A 16,336-nucleotide genomic window follows, 5' to 3' on the forward strand; every position below is an offset into this window, starting at 1 on the left:
GATGATCACATTCACACTACGCCCTGCAAGATCTCTCGCCCAGATCCTGGAAGTGCTCCCCTGAGGTCTGTCCTATAAGGATGGTCACTGCCAAGACAACCCGCCAATCCGGCGACAGTGCTGCTCACTACATGACTGGCAGCGGACAACGCTTTCCATTCAGTAGCAAAAATCCCATAAAGCAAAAGTCACCACCGCCATCTAGAAGTGGAATTGGAAAACCTGAACCGTTACTGCCCAGTACCAAACGTCAGACAACACTACGGAAACAGACCTAAACCCGAATAATAGTAGTTATATTCCTGTACATAGGAGGCAGTATTATAGTAGTTATATTCTTGTACATAGGAGCAGTATTATAGTAGTTATATTCTTATACATAGGAGCAGTATTATAGTAGTTATATTCTTGTACATAGGAGCAGTATTATAGTAGTTATATTCTTGTACATAGGAGCAGTATTATAGTAGTTATATTCTTGTACATAGGAGCAGTATTATAGTAGTTATATTCTTGTACATAGGAGCAGTATTATAGTAGTTATATTCTTGTACATAGGAGCAGTATTATAGTAGTTATATTCTTGTACATAGGAGCAGTATTATAGTAGTTATATTCTTGTACATAGGGGCAGTATTATAGTAGTTATCTTCTTGTACATAGGAGGCAGTATTATAGTAGTTATATTCTTGTACATAGGATCAGTATTATAGTAGTTATCTTCTTGTACATAGGGGCAGTATTATAGTAGTTATCTTCTTGTACATAGGAGCAGTATTATAGTAGTTATATCCTTGTACATAGGAGCAGTATTATAGTAGTTATATTCTTGTACATAGGAGCAGTATTATAGTAGTTATATTCTTGTACATAGGGGGCAGTATTATAGTAGTTATATTATTGTACATAGGAGGCAGTATTATAGTAGTTATATTCTTGTACATAGGAGCAGTATTATAGTAGTTATATTCTTGTACATAGGAGGCAGTATTATAGTAGTTATATTCTTGTACATAGGAGGCAGTATTATAGTAGTTGTATTCTTGTACATAGGAGGCAGTATTATAGTAGTTATATTCTTGTACATAGGAGCAGTATTATAGTAGTTATATTCCTGTACATAGGAGGCAGTATTATAGTAGTTATATTCTTGTACATAGGAGGCAGTATTATAGTAGTTATATTCTTGTACATAGGAGGCAGTATTATAGTAGTTATATTCTTGTACATAGGAGGCAGTATTATAGTAGTTATATTCTTGTACACAGGGGCAGTATTATAGTAGTTATATTCTTGTACATAGGAGCAGTATTATAGTAGTTATATTCTTATACATAGGAGCAGTATTATAGTAGTTATATTCTTGTACATAGGAGCAGTATTATAGTAGTTATATTCTTGTACATAGGAGGCAGTATTATAGTAGTTATATTCTTGTACATAGGAGCAGTATTATAGTAGTTATATTCTTGTACATAGGAGCAGTATTATAGTAGTTATATTCTTGTACATAGGAGCAGTATTATAGTAGTTATATTCTTGTACATAGGAGGCAGTATTATAGTAGTTACAGACGTGGACAAAATTGTTGGTACCCTTTGGTCAATGAAAGAAAAAGTCACAATGGTCACAGAAATAACTTTAATCTGACAAAAGTAATAATAAATTAAAATTCTATAAATGTTAACCAATGAAAGTCAGACATTGTTTTTCAACCATGCTTCAACAGAATTATGTAAAAAAATAAACTCATGAAACAGGCATGGACAAAAATGATGGTACCCCTAACTTAATATTTTGTTGCGCAACCTTTTGAGGCAATCACTGCAATCAAACGCTTCCTGTAACTGTCAATGAGACATCTGCACCTCTCAGCAGGTATTTTGGCCCACTCCTCATGAGCAAACTGCTCCAGTTGTGTCCGGTTTGAAGGGTGCCTTTTCCAGACTGCATGTTTCAGCTCCTTCCAAAGATGCTCAATAGGATTGAGGTCAGGGCTCATAGAAGGCCACTTTAGAATAGTCCAATTTTTTCCTCTTAGCCATTCTTGGGTGTTTTTAGCGGTGTGTTTTGGGTCATTGTCCTGTTGCAAGACCCATGACCTGCGACTGAGACCAAGCTTTCTGACACTGGCTAGTACATTTCTCTCTAGAATTCCTTGATAGTCTTGAGATTTCATTGTACCCTGCACAGATTCAAGACACCCTGTGCCAGACGCAGCAAAGCAGCCCCAGAACATAACAGAGCCTCCTCCATGTTTCACAGTAGGGACAGTGTTCTTTTCTTGATATGCTTCATTTTTTCGTCTGTGAACATACAGCTGATGTGCCTTGGCAAAAACTTCGATTTTTGTCTCATCTGTCCACAGGACATTCTCCCAGAAGCTTTGTGGCTTGTCAACATGTAGTTTGGCATATTCCAGTCTTGCTTTTTTATGATTCGTTTTCAACAATGGTGTCCTCCTTGGTCGTCTCCCATGTAGTCCACTTTGGCTCAAACAACGACGGATGGTGCGATCTGACACTGATGTTCCTTGAGCATGAAGTTCACCTTGAATCTCTTTAGAAGTCTTTCTAGGCTCTTTTGTTACCATTCGGATTATCCGTCTCTTAGATTTGTCATCAATTTTCCTCCTGCGGCCACGTCCAGGGAGGTTGGCTACAGTCCCATGGATCTTAAACTTATGAATAATATGTGCAACTGTACTCACAGGAACATCTAGTTGCTAATTAAAGTTGGAAAAAAGCTGAGTTTTAAATTTTGAATAATTTAATGCTTTGTTTCTTTTTTTTTTTCTAAAAATATATTTCTTTTACTTTTCACACGGCAATCTTCTGATAACAGAGAACTATTATGGTCTATGGCAGGGATCAGCAAGCTCCAGCTGTTCCTGAACTACAACTCCCAGAATCACTTCTTTGGAAGTTACAGGAACAGCCGAGTAAGTTTGCATGCTGGGAGTTGTAGTTTCACAGCAGCTGGAGTGCCGAAGGTTGCTGATCCCTGATCTATGGGATTCTGACACTCTTCCTGCTGAGCTGCGCCTCGGTCCACGGCTTTACAGGCAGTTTGCCTCGGCAGCCCTGAGATCCTTCCGCAGGCTCGGGGCTGTCATGGTAACCGATCAGAAGCCCGAAATTTAGATGCGGGGGCTGCAACCGCGCAGAGAGGGGCCACCTGCCTCTGCCCAACATTACAGATGACCCGATCGCTAATGACCGCGACATCTGAAGGTATAAATGACCGTGTTTGGAGTCACCGCAACATTCTGGCATGAATTATAGTGAATCCGGTGGACCACGGAGCCTCTCCCGCCTTCACCCCATTTTAGAAAAGCGGCAAAAAAACCTCTAAAAGTCGCCAGTTAAGCTGCAAATACGGCGCATGCCAAAATGTCCGATTTTTTAAACGCCTGCGGAGTGACGGTAATAAGTCATGCGGATTCTGTCTGTCTAGACCGCCATCAGCCTGCACGGTAAATGTGGCGCAGGGTGATCGATATTTAATAATTAACCTTATATCAATCCCCATTTTGTGGCACTGGCTTCACCCTATGAATTATAATGACCTACAGCTGCAATGCCCAGCTGGTAGCACCCCCTGCAATGCCCAGCTGGTAGCACCCCCTGCAATGCCCAGCTGGTAGCACCCCCTGGAGTTGCCTATTTGCAGATTTCACCCCAGGGATTTGACAGTTATAAATTTGCTAGGCAACGACCGCATGTAAAATAATAGTAATTAATGAAAAATCGGGGTGCACGTGCAGCCACCGCCCGCAGGGGGGCGCACTAGCGCGCGTTTATCTCTGAGGGTCCTCACCTGTCTCCCCGGAACGCTCAGTACGTGTCCAGCTTTCCTGCTCCGTTAGTTACCACAGAGTCTTGGATGACCGTAGGAGAGAGCGTCTACATAGCAACGCTGCCATCGCCCCAAGAAGAGCTAGAGCGGCGGAAAGAGGAAGTGCAGCGGCCGCCATGATGGTTAAGGGCGGGTTAGCCATCCTTTGCTTTTACATCATGATTGATTATTACAGTTATAAATTATATATAAAATAATCTCTTATTATTAAGGATATTATGAAGGTGTTGTGATCATTGTTATAGTGATACACAGCTGGGGGACACAGTGTAGAGTCAGATGCACATTTTTTGGGGGGAAAGTCTTAGAGACTCCTGAAGAAAGGGGAGACCTCCTGGATTTGTTGGTGGTCCAGTGTCTGCTGCATGTGTGTGATATGCACCCACTTGGTGGACTTAGCACAAACAGTTTAAATGCAGACCACTAAATAGGCTTTCTAGTGATACAGACCCCTCTTAAAGGGGTTTCCTGGGAGGAGAATATGGATGACCTGTTCTCGGGGGGGGGGGGCAGAGAGTCGGACCTATGCCGAGGATCGATCGTAAATTATTTATTCCTGGAAAACACCAGGGGCAGTAATGCAGACCCCAGACCAGAGCCCTTTAAATACAGACCCCAGACCAGAGCCCTTTAAATACAGACCTCAGACCCCTATAAAAACAGACCTCAGACCAGACCTCCTAATTATAGACCCCAGATCAGACCCCTTTAAATACAGACCCCAGACCAGAGCTCCTTAATATAGACCCTTTAAATACAGACCTCAGACCAGACCCTCTTTAAATACAGACCTCAGACCAGACCCTCTTTAAATACAGACCTCAGACCAGACCCTCTTTAAATACAGACCTCACACCAGACCCTCTTTAAATACAGACCTCACACCAGACCCCCTTTAAATATAGACCCCAGACCAGACTCCCTATATAAATCCATACCCCATATGAGACTAAACCAATACAGCCACCAGACCTCCTAAATATAGCACCCAGCCCATACTCCATAAACAAATATAGACCCCCAACCAGACCCCCTAAAATAAATCCAAAACTCAGACCACCTAAATAGAGACCCCAGACCAGACCCCCTATATAAATACAGACTCCATACCTGACCCCATAAAATAAGTCCATACCCCAGGCCCCCCAAATAAATACATCAGACTTGACCCCCTAAAATAAATACATACTCCAGAACAGACACTCTAAATAAATCCATAACCCGGACCCTCTAAATACAGACCCCAGAACTGACTCCCTATATACATACTCCAGGCAGACCCCCTAAATATGTACTTACCCCAGACCATCTAATTACAGACCCCAGACCAGACCCCCTAAATAAGTACTTACCCCAGACCACCTAAATACAGACCTCAGACCAGACCCCCTAAATAAATACTTGCTCCTGACCACCTTACATAAGACCTGCCCATTTTTATACCGAAACTGCCTGAATTTGCCGGGCCTGTCTCTGTAAAGTCAGCTCAGTGATTTGGCACTGTTGGTTGCTCTGCAGAAGACGGAGAGATCTCTGCTTTTTCCAGGAGCCTCCAGGACATTCCCGGACCGCAATAGCGCCACCTTCTGGATGATCATGGCAACTGCAAAGGTGTTGGGAAAAAAAGGATGGGTCAGGTGGTTGTAGTGATATTAATCTATGTCAATCCAGTGCAGAAAGTGCCGGTGGCCTATATTCTGCGCTGAGTGACCTGATGTTTGGGTTCCTAGTAGGTCATAGTCTCCTCATCGTCTATGGCCACTAATGGTCCTTTATACTTATTTCAAGTGCAGACTGAACTCTGGTTTCTGTTACATCCACGAGGGTAGGTGCCGTATTTGAAAACAACCCACCATGTCGGGTACTGGTGGCGCAGAAAACCAGTGGAGGAACCTTTGGCAGGTTACCCTGACAAGCTGTGACCTACTAAAGAGTCTGTATATAGGGGGCTCTGTTTGAGGTCTATAAATTGTACATTCCGGTTTGGGGTCTGTATTGTATACAAAAGGTCTGGTGTGAGGCCTGTAAATGGGTTATGGTCTGGAGTCTAGTATGAGGCCTGTAAACTGTGGGGTATGACCTGGGGGCTGAAGGTCTAGTATGAGGTCTGTAAACATTAATGTATGGTCTGGGGTCTGTACACAGGGAGTCTGGAGTGAGGCCTGTAAACAGTGGGGTATGGTCGAGGTCTAGTGTGAGGTCTGTAAACATTAAGGTATGGTCTGGGGTCTGTACACAGGGAGTCTGGAGTGAGGTCTGTAAATTGGTTGTGGTCTGGGGTCTGGTATGAGGCCTGTAAACAGTGGGATATAATCATGCGGTCTGTATACAGGTGGTCTAGTGTGAGGCCTGTAAACAGTGGGGTATGGTCAGGGTCTAGTGTGAGGTCTGTAAACATTAGGGGATGGTTTGGGGTCTGTATACAGGGAGTTCGTGTGCATGAGCCCTAAAGGAGAGTTCTGGACTGGGGTGTATAAACAGGGCTGTGATCTGTATAAAGGGGTATATAGAAGGTGCGCCCTGGGGTCCTATATAGAGGGTCTGGTCTGGGGTATATATATTTAGGAAGGCGGTTGTGTGTGGTCTGTATCGATTTTGGTACCTATTGAAGGGGGACGTGCTGTTATTTCATTGGCGTCAGCGTGGGAATGTTCACTATAAATGGGCTGGGCATAGGCAGTAGGCGGTATTATAGGGGCACTCGGTTGCAACTGCAGCAATCTCTGCACTTTGATGGATGGCGTTTACAGTGCCTGACCCTGTCATTCAAAGTACAGAGGGCGCGGCAGTTGCAGAGAGAGCTGATCCTCTAGGTGTAATGCCAGCACCCCCGTTGCACCTAGAGGATCATTGCATATATTAAAACATCATTTTTCTCAGTAATGCGGGCACATATGACAATAGGACCAACACAGGTGCCTTTGCAATGAGCAGGATACGGGGTAAGGGTACTATCACAGGGCCCTTCCAAGATGTTATAACTCACGCCCCAGGTTAGGAATGCCAGAGTGGTGTGATTGCCTATAATGTCTCTGTAGAGCGGTGATAATGGTGTCAACTGTGTCTCCTACCTGGGTACGGCTGTACTCCTGGCTCACTTGCAATAAATTTAGTGTAGTGATAGTAGGAGTAATAGAGGGATTATACAGCAGAAATTGATGTCCAGACCTTTGGGTGAAGTCCAAACTTGTCTTTACTGAGGATAACTTTCATCCAAGCAATGTACAGCTTTGGTCTTAGGTCCCAGCAGGCTTTGCCAATGGTTGGCAGGAATGAATCCTCTGCACTATAAACCTGGAGCTTGCAGGAAAGAACGTCTGCTTAGTAGCTCTATAACTGTGGCAGGAATTTGGCTTCTGCACTTTCTTTCTATCTTCTGCTTTATGGGGACTGACTAGCTGAGGAGGAATATGACTTCTCCTGCGTCTCTGGACTTTACTCACAGATATATTCTCAGGGAATGCTGTCGTAATGGAACTCTGGAGGTTATCTGCTTGCTTCATCCAGCTGAGGCTGCAGGGCTCAGGCTGGGGGTTGTGATCAATGTCTCAGCCGAGACAAGATCCTGGCTTTGTTCCCTATATCAGGGAGCTCCTAACACACACACCCTACCCCTAGCAGGGGGTGGGCTACACTACTCACTAACTTCCTTCTCCACCCAGGGTGTAGGCTGTGGGAATAGTCCACACCTCCACAGAGGGGGAGCTAAGTTGGAATGAACCATTCCAGCTTAGAAATACTAAACTGTAGCTAACTCCTTACGAATCCACCTGCTGGTGAACATGGAAAATTACAACAATAATTGTATTTAACATGATTTATGCACATTTGTGAATGACATTATATCAGATGACAAGGTAGAGGCTCTTAACAGATAGTAGCGTGGTAGAGGAGTGTAGTAACACAACTCTGGGGTGTTACACCTTCACCTGCCCATGTAACAGGTCAGCCAGTGTATAAATATTCTGACAGATGCTCCTTATAATTAGTGTTAGGACCCAAGACAACGTGAATCAGCGCATAAATCATGGGAAAACCTCATCCTTTCACATTTCCTCTGAACTGCAGCTATTGCTTTGTCACAGAAAATGGAGTCTCCATTTTTTTATGTAAGAGCTGCATTTTGTAGATTGTCCACTAGGAGACACTGCTTCATTAAAGGGGTATTCTCATCTCAGAAATTGGTGGGAGTTGGTCTTCTCCTATCAGACACCTGCTCCTACAGCCCAACTCCACTGCCACCCTCCATTACGCTCACCTCATTTGAAGTACACTCTGTTCGCATCTACTCTCCCTCAAACCTTCAAGTAGCTGTCATTTACTGCCCCCCAGGCCCAGCCACCATCTTTCTTGACCACTTTAACACCTGGCTCCTACACTTTCTTTCTGCCGACATCCCCACTATCATCATGGGTGACTTCAACATCCCTATTGACACATGCCACTCGGCTGCCTCTAAACTCCTATAACTCTCTTCCTCCTTCGGCCTATCACAGTGGTCTTCAGCTCCCACCCACAGAGATGGTCACACTCTGGATCTGATCTTTACCCGCCTCTCCTCCCTATCTAACCTTTCTAATTCGCCTCTCCCCCCCCCCCCCCCCCCGGTCCACACACTAGTACCATTCCCCCCCCCCCCCCCCCCCTTCACTGGAACCTCAAACATCTCGACTTTCGCTTGCTTTCTGACTCTCTTCTCCCACTCTCTACCATCTGTTGCCTCCAAGACCCAGATACTGCTACCACCCTATATAACACCACAATAAGTACAGCTCTGGACACTGTTGCCCCCCTCACACACAACAAAACCCGAAAAAATTAACAGACAACCCTGGCACACCGACCTGACCAAAAAACTCAGAGAAGCTTCTAGGGCTGCTGAGCGGCGATGGAAGAAATCCCATTCTAAGGATCACTTCTCCGCATACAAGCAATCCCTCCTCATTCAAATCCTCACTCGCTGATGCAAAGCAGGCGACTTCTCATCTCTCATATCTTCCCTGTCCCACAGCCCTAAACAACTTTTCAACACTTTTAACTCCCTTCTCCGTCCCCCAGCACCCCCACCCCCTCCGTTCTTCTCAGCTGAGGACTTTGCCAAATACTTCAAACAAAAGTTAGTCAACATCAGAGAAAGTTTCACTACACAGTCCCCACAGACCCTCCACACAACTGCTCAGTCCTCTTCTCCAAAAACCTGCTTCTCCACCATTACAGAAGAAAAACTCTCCACTCTACTCTCCAAATCTCATCTGACCACCTGTGCACTTGACCCAATCCCATCCCACCTCATCCCTAACCTCACCACAGTGTTTATCCCAGCCCTAACTCATCTCTTCAACCTATCACTAACCTCTGGTGTCTTCCCCTCTGCTTTTAAACATGCTACCATTACACCCATCCTCAAAAAGCCTTCACTTGACCCATCTTCTTTGTCCAGTTATCGCCCCATATCACTTCTTCCGTATGACTCAAAGCTACTTGAACAACATGTCCATTCAGAACTGTCCTCCCACCTCTCCTCCTGCTCCCTCTTTGACTGCCTATAATCTGGCTTCCGACCCCACCACTCAACAGAGACTGCCCTCACCAAAGTCACCAATGACCTACTGACAGCCAAAACCAAGAAACAATACTCTGTCCTCCTTCTCCTTGACCTGTCCTCTGCCTTCGGCACTGTTGACCACTCCATTCTGTTTCAAACTCTCTCATCTCTTGGCATCACTGACCTGGCCCTCTCCTGGATCACATCATACCTCACAGACCGGACGTTTAGTGTCTCCCACTCCCGCACCACCTCCTCGTCTCATTCCCTCTCTGTTGGTGTCCCGCAAGGCTCTGTCCTCTGCTCTTCTCTATCTACACTTTTGGCCTGGGACAGCTCATAGAGTCCCATGGCTTTCAGTATCACTCTTATGCTGACGACACACAAATCTACCTCTCTGGTCCAGACATCACCACCTTACTATCAAGAATCCCACAATGTCTATCTTCTATATCATCCTTCTTCGCCTCTCGCTTTCTTAAACTAACTTAACATGGATAAAACAGAATTCATCATCTCTCCCCCATCTTGCTCAACCCCCCCAACAGACCTATCTGTAACGATCAATGGCTGCACACTCTCCCCGGTCAACCAAATCCGCTGCCTTGGAGTGACCTTGGATTCTGCCCTCTCCTTCCGACCGCACATCCAAGCCCTTTCTACCACCTGCCGCCTCCAACTCAAAAATATCTCCTGTATCTGCGCTTTTCTTAACTTTGAATCTGCAAAAATGCTTGTACATGCCCTCATCATCTCCCGCCTAGACTACTGCAACATTCTCCTCTGTGGCCTTCCATCTAGCACTCTCGCACCCAGTGGCGTACATATAGGGGTCGCAGTTGCGACCGGGCCCGGCACCCCAGGGGGCCCGGCCGCCTGCGGACCCCTGGCCCCTGCTGCAGCTGCGTCTGGCATCTGATTCCCATCCCAATACCAGTTAAGTTGCCCCCGCCCCCCGCCCTCCTCCTTGCGGCCGGCGCCGGGCCCGTGAACTCCCGTGAGACCTGTGCGAACTCCCGTGCAGGTCTCGCGAGAACATGCGCGTGCGGCGCGCGCCTAAAGTCAGACCGGGATCCGGAAGGACTGAAAGAGGATGAGAAGAACTGCAGACGGTAAGTAAGTAAAAGAGGGGGGGAGGGAGGAGGAGGAGCGGACCCTGGCAGCCCGCAACAGTGCACACTGAGGCCCCCAGCCCCCCAGGCATTACCCCCTGGCAGATGACCGGGGGGGGGGCACAACTCGTCTCTGGCAGCAGGAAAAGCCCGCACACTGAGGCCCCCAGCCATTACCCCATTACCCCCTGGCAGATGACCGGGGGGGGGGGGGACACAACTCGTCTCTGGCAGCAGGAAAAGCCTGCACACTGAGGCCCCCAGCCCCCCAGGCAGATGACCGGGGGGCCGGGGGGGGGGGGGCGACAACTCGTCTCTGGCAGCAGGAAAAGCCCACACACTGAGGCCCCCAGCCCCCCAGGCATTACCCCTGAAAGATGACCGGGGGCAGGGGGAGGGTAATTACAGACTACAGTCACTGCGACTAGTCTCTGGCAGGAAAAGCCCGTAACAGGGCACACTGAGGCCCCCATCCCCCCTGGCAGATGACCGGGGGAGGGTTTACAGTCACTGGCACTCGTCTCTGGCAGGAAAAGCCCGCAACAGGGCACACTGAGTCTGACTGTAAACCCTCCCCCGGTCATCTGCCAGGCGGGATGCCTGGGGAGCTGGGGGCCTCAGTGTGCCCTGTTGCGGGCTTTTCCTGCCAGAGACGAGTGGCAGTGACTGTAGTCTGTAATTACCCTCCCCCTGCCCACGGTCATCTGCCAGGGGGGATGCCTGGGGGCCTCAGTGTGCCCTGTTGCAGGTTTTTCCTGCCAGAAATGAGTGCCAGTGACTGTAGTCTGTAAACCCTCCCCCCCCCCCCCCAGTCATCTGCCAGGGGGGATGCCTGCGGGGCTGAGGGCCTCAGTGTGCCCTGTTGCTGCGGGCTTTTCCTGCCAGAGACGAGTGCCAGTGACTGTAAACCCCCCCCCCGGGTCAACTGCCAGGGGCCATCTGCCTTGCTTTGATGGGATTGCCAGATTGGGGCCTGGGCTGATCTGATCATCTGAGGGGCGGTAGTGGGGGTAGGTGCGGCGGGTTGGGGGGGGCCCATGGATCAATTTCGCACCGGGGCCCCATGGATTGTGTGTACACCACTGCTCGCACCCCTCCAATCTATCCTCAACTCTGCTGCCTGACTAATCCACCTCTTACCCTATTACTCCTCTGCCTCTCCCCTCTGCCAATCCCTTCACTGGCTCCCATTGCCCAGCGAATTCAGTTCAAAGTACTAACAAACACATACAAGGCCGTCCACAACCTGTCCCCTCCCTACATCTCTGAGCTACTTTCCCGATACACCCCCACACGCAATCTCCGATCCTCACAAGACCTCCTTCTCTCCTCTCCTCTTATCACCTCTTCCCACAATCGCCTCCAGGATTTCTCCCGTGTGTCCCCCACACTCTGGAACTCGCGACCCCAACATATCAGACTCTCACCGACAGGGGAATCCTTCAAAAGAAACCTGAAAACCCACCTCTTCAGACAAGCCTACAACCAGTGACCCTGCTACCTCTATACCGCCATGACCAGCTTCACCCGCACCTACTGTGTCCTTCTCCCACACCATGTAGATTGTAAGCCCTCGCGGACAGGGCCCTCTCTCCTTCTGTACCAGTCTATAACTTGTCTTGTTTATGATTAGTGCAATTGCCTGTATTATGTATGTGCGCCGCTTATCATATGTACAGCGCTATGGAATGAATGGCGCTTTATTAATAAATAATATCTAAAAAAAAACGCCATCGATGCCAGATGGGTGCAGATCCCACCTCTGGGACCTGCTTCTATCTGGCATTTGTAGCATATCCTAGCGATATGCCACCAATGTTTGAGCGGAAACAATCCTGCTTCTGGTTTTTAGTGGCTGCACTTTTGTATTATGATCAGTGGGTGTCGCTGTTTTATGGAAGTCTGTGGTTTCTGGTGTTGGTTCTGTTGTATTCTCACCACTAGGGGTCACTGTCCCATAACCCTTGTTGTTTATAGCATCTGCACTTTTGTATTTTGACCAGTAGGTGTCACTGTTATATGGAAGTTTGTGGTTTTTGACTTCTGCATTTGTGAACAAGTGATATCACAGGTATGAATACCGAATCTGTGCCCCCCACACACACACTTACACACCTACCATGACATTTAACTCCTTAAATGCCTTAGTCTAAATGGTTTCAGAGAGGTCACCTATTAGCACCCCAGAGGATGCAGAGCAGCCACAGGTCTAATAAATGGTATGAAGTTTTGGTTAAAAAAAAAAATCTCACATAGCAAACACCATAAAATAAAAAGTGATCAAAAAGTCTTCTATGCCCCAATAGTGATGGACGAACATCGGCCGGGACGGTTTGCGAACGAGATCAAATGTTTGCGAACCACAAGTTTGCGGCGGGCCCCATTCACTTTAATTGCAGGCGAACCTGAAAAACCTTCAGCTCATATTTGCAGCCACCAAATACTTAGGAGAAGTGTACAAATAGTCCCACAACATGGACAGTGACATACCAGAGGGGGATCAATGGCAAAAATTCCAACAAAAAATGTGTCTTAATCAGGGGACATTTTTATGCATCTTAAAGGGAAATTCTCTTAAATGTGCCCTGCTGCGCTACCTAAATGCACTATATAGAAAGCATATTATTGGTATATAACACCCCGCTTCTATCACTTTTTTTGGGGGGCAACTGGTATATCACACCAGTAGAAATTATTTGTTCCAATAACCCTTGTCCCTCTATATACCTGCAGTATCGCAGCAGAACCGCACTATACAAATGCACTATACAGGTGAAACTCTAAAAATTAGAATTTTTTTACTTTATTTCGTTTATCAGCGCTTTTTATGATATGCTAATGAGGCTCCAAGGTGCCCAGAGGGGCGTTTTTTTCACTCTCCGGTGCCCAGTGACGCCCCCTGCAGTGCCCAAGAACGCCTCCTGATCCTCAAATAACCTCCCACAGCCCCGGCAAACAGTTCTGCCCCCTCCCCACGTCATAGTCTACCTTATAGAAATTCTTTCTGTCTGCGGCCAAAAAAATCGCGCAGGCACAGTACCGTCTGCGGCCTGCACGATCATTAACCTACTCAGGGCAACAGCGCTCAGGTCACATCACTGGGCTCAGTACAGGGAAGCTGGAAACGGCATCCTTCAGTGCCTGGAAGGCCGTCTCACATTTGTTTGTCCAATCGACTGCAGAGGGCAGCTTCCTCCTGGTGCGGTCTGTCAGGGGCCTCGCCAGGCTACCAAAGTGGGGCACGAACCCCCTATAGTACCCGGCGGTGCCCAGGAAGGACATCACCTGGTGCTTGTCCCGGAGGGTGAGCCAGGATGAGTTGGCATCCACTCTCCCAGGTTCCAGTTCCGAAGCTTCCCTGCCTGCTCGGGGCCTCTCGCTTATGCCCAACTGGCACTTCTCTGGCGTAAGGGTCAAGCCTGCCTGGCAGATCTGCCTGAGCATCTGCGCCAGATGCTCTCGGGGATCCTCCCATGCAGGACCGAAGACGGCAATGACCTCCAGGTACGCAGCCGCGTACCCTTCAAGTCCCTTAAGCAGCTTGACCATCCACTTAGAAGTGGCAGGGGCACACTCCATGCCCAACGGCATCTCTGTGGATGCCGTCCTTCCGGGCATGTTGGTGAACAGTTTCCGGAAGGGGCGGCATTCTGGGAGGGCACCTGCCTCCCGCTCATGATTCGCCTGCATCAGGTTCACGGGGAAGGCCTTCTGCCTTCCCCAGGCGTGGTCCAGGTTGACCAGGTAGATCCTGGCATTAAGCCTCTTGTGCGTGAGGTACGGGCCCTCCCAGGCCGCCTGGAGCTTGTCCTGAGGTACGAGAACCAGCATCCACGCTTGCTGAGCCGCCTGGTGGGTCCTCTCACAATCCATCTGGTCGTGCCCCTGCTTCTGGACGGTCTGGGCCTGCCCCATACTGTCGTGCACCAACGGCGACAAGGCCTGCGCCTTTACCTGGAAGCGCACGACACACTCGATGACCGACACCCCAGGGGTGGCTACATCTCCTGTCCAGGCCTCTGTCTGAGCGGCCCCCAGGTATCTGGCCATCAGAATCTTGTGCGCAATCCATAAAAACTCTGCCCTGAACGGATAAGGTACCACGAATTGTTGGTCCCTAGGCCACGACTCTGATGAGCCCTGTTGGACCACTTCCTGGCACAACTGTCCTTGGTCCCAGGCCACCCTCTGGAGGTCTGAATCCAAGGGAGGCTATGCCATCTGCTCCATGAGAGCTTTCAAGCTGGCGCTAGCCCCTAATGCCACCTGAAACCCCTGGTGGGACGTGGTCAGAATAGATGAGACTGCCACGTCCCCTGTCAGTTCTACTAACTGCAGGTTCCTAGGCCACTCCTCCGGTGAGCCCTGCTGGAGCGTCACTCGGCACAGCCGTCCTTGGTCCCAGACCACCTGCTCGAGGTCTGAGTCCGAAGAAGAGAAGGCGGTGCCGCTTGCTCCTTGAGATCGTTCAGGCTGGCGTCAGCCACTAACGCCCCCTGAAACCCCTGACTGGACGTGGCCAGAATAGACTAAACTGCCACGCCCTCTGTCAGGTCCCCGGGATCAATGGGCATTCATTCCGGATCCGGCCTTGCGGCAAGTGTTCCGGATTTTTGGCCGGAGCAAAAAGCGCAGCATGCTGCGCTATTTGCTGCGGCCAAAAAACGTTCCGTTCCGGAACGGAAGACATCCTGATGCATCCTGAAGGACGGACTGTCCATTCAGAATGCATTAGGATAATCCTGATCAGTATTCTTCCGGCATAGAGCCCCGACGACGGAACTCTATGCCGGAAGACAATAACGCAGATGTGAAAGAGCCCTTAATCTCCATTATAACTGCCCCCTTCCCCCCTTTTTTTTCTTTTTACCCCTCCCCCCCTTCGTTGTTACATAAGTATATGTTACATAATCATGTATCTGCATGATGCCATGCCTTGCCTTTTATGTAGATTAACCATTGTCTTGATAAGTAATGCAACTATGCTATTTATATGCTTGGAAACTGACATCTTTTGTATTCGAGACGTTCTCGTTCAGTGGCATGTCAGAACATTTCCGTGAGACTCTGTATGATTTTGATTGTGATGTTTTCAATAAAAAAAAAAAATTTAACTAAAATCCATGGCGCTCACAGTCCCCTGATCTGAAAATCATTGAAAATCTGTGGATAGACCGAAGGGCGTATCTAAAGGCTCATGGGTACTGGTGCAAGAGTTCAGCTTGTGCCCCCTTCCCTCAGTGCTTTATGGTCAGGGGCAGCACATAACCTTCAAGCTGCCTGGGGCAAAAATTGAAATGACACTCCCCATGGCAAGTTCTTGACCTCACCCTTTCCCTACATCCAGAGGTCTACCTTGTCCAGCATGCACTTTCTATAATACTGGTGTCTTCTTATGTGGCACAAGGGTCTTCAGGCCCCTTCAGGCTCCTGGGCCCAGTAGCGATTGGTACCTCTGCACCCCCTATAGCTACACCCCTAGATAGACCTCAAAAGAGCAGTGCATGCAAGACGGCCCAGGAATCTTACTGAACTGGAAGACGTCGGCAAGGCAGAATGGAAGAAAATCCCTCAACCAAGAACTGAAGGACTCCTGACTACTACAAAAATTGTGATAAAGGGGGTGCTACTGGGTACTAACCATGCAGGGGGCCCCAAGTTTTGCTTAGGGCATTTTTCTTTTTTTGATATTTTATACATATAAAAGATAAAAATAAAAAAAGTTTTTGCTTAAAAAGGAATGTGTCACCTTTAACGTTATGCCTTTTGGAGATCATTTCATCAACTTGCTTAACTGTTCACATGAATTGCGACCTGGGGT

General features: G+C 48.1%; 1 protein-coding gene across 1 annotated transcript in view; it reads right to left on the reverse strand.

The window, feature by feature from the left end:
- Positions 1-3,923, reverse strand: part of B4GALT4 (beta-1,4-galactosyltransferase 4) — a 46,103-nt gene extending 42,180 nt beyond the window's left edge. The window contains exon 1 of the mRNA XM_044284102.1: positions 3,820-3,923. The gene's annotated coding sequence lies outside the window, so the exon portion shown is untranslated. The remainder of the gene's footprint in view (positions 1-3,819) is intronic.
- Positions 3,924-16,336: the final 12,413 nt, after the last annotated feature.

Source organism: Bufo gargarizans, chromosome 3 (assembly GCF_014858855.1).
Source record: "Bufo gargarizans isolate SCDJY-AF-19 chromosome 3, ASM1485885v1, whole genome shotgun sequence".
NCBI lineage: Eukaryota > Metazoa > Chordata > Amphibia > Anura > Bufonidae > Bufo > Bufo gargarizans.